The sequence below is a fragment of the Echinops telfairi genome, unplaced genomic scaffold (assembly GCF_000313985.2).
Source record: "Echinops telfairi isolate 266 unplaced genomic scaffold, ASM31398v2 ScPeMD7_7467;HRSCAF=8505_0, whole genome shotgun sequence".
NCBI lineage: Eukaryota > Metazoa > Chordata > Mammalia > Afrosoricida > Tenrecidae > Echinops > Echinops telfairi.
In genome coordinates this window covers 14,089,362-14,090,473 of record NW_022111367.1, presented here as the reverse complement: position 1 = coordinate 14,090,473, position 1,112 = coordinate 14,089,362, and positions in this window count along the sequence as shown.

Below are 1,112 nucleotides of genomic sequence, written 5' to 3'. Positions count from 1 at the left end.
CCTGACCAGGTACACAAAAGTGATATTTTTTTCCCTTAAAATTCTCTAGCTCCAGTGGCTTGTATTATTCATTTGTCGATTAATCTCATACACTTTTTGATGGTGCTCTTTTTCACATTTAAGTGTTATTTGAATATTTCAGTGCTACATTTCTCCATATTTAGAAATTATTTAAACTTATTATTAAGCTTCACAAGATAAAAGACTAAATGTTAAATATCTATCTGTCTCCTCCCCCAAACCCAGACAATCAGAGAGGTATTTGGTATACCACGTTTCTTCATGATATTTTATTGCTTTAAACTATTTTTTTATTGCTTATTTGTTGCTTTGTTTTATTATATGATAGTCCAGAAAAGTATAATAGCTGTGTCAGATCAGAGACATGCATACAAACACCCAAAGCAACTCTATCAAGTGTGAATGGAGCACTTCAACTTTTGAAGGCTGTGCCTTTCAGATGAGAAATATGTGACTCTTTGTATAGGCTGGTACGGGCTTAGACCCAGAGGAAAATGGGTTCAAGTCTCAAGTCTACTACTTATTGCCCCTGTGACTTATGCAAGTTACAAAACTCTCTTGGACCCCATTTCTTCATCGTTAAAATGGAGATGATAATCTACCTTTCGAAAATTATTGTGAGACTTGAAATAAAAACCTAAAACACCTGGTATCAGACAGAAGCTTATGGTTCTATTCACAGATCTTAGGGCCCTCGCTGGACACAAACAGGTCATGTCTGTCATTAGCCAGATGGTCTCAGGGACAGGGTAGAACTTGCAACTGGAGTATACTTTTGTTCAATCTTTATTTTAGGAAAATCTGGTCTGGATTATTACCTAATTTACTAGGGAAACAAGCTCTGCTACATATGTTTCTATGGACTGGTCTATCTTTGTTTCAGTCTTGTTTAGAATAGTTTTTCTATCGCGATACAGTGAGCCCTCATTTATCGCGGTTAATCGGTTCTAGACCCTACCGTGATAAATGAAATTCCGCAAAGTAGGATTCCTTATTTGTAAATCAAATATTTTCATAGTTAGAGCATAGAGGACATGAAAAAACACCCTTCAGTCACCATTACACTCGTATTGCCCAATTTATTAAACGAA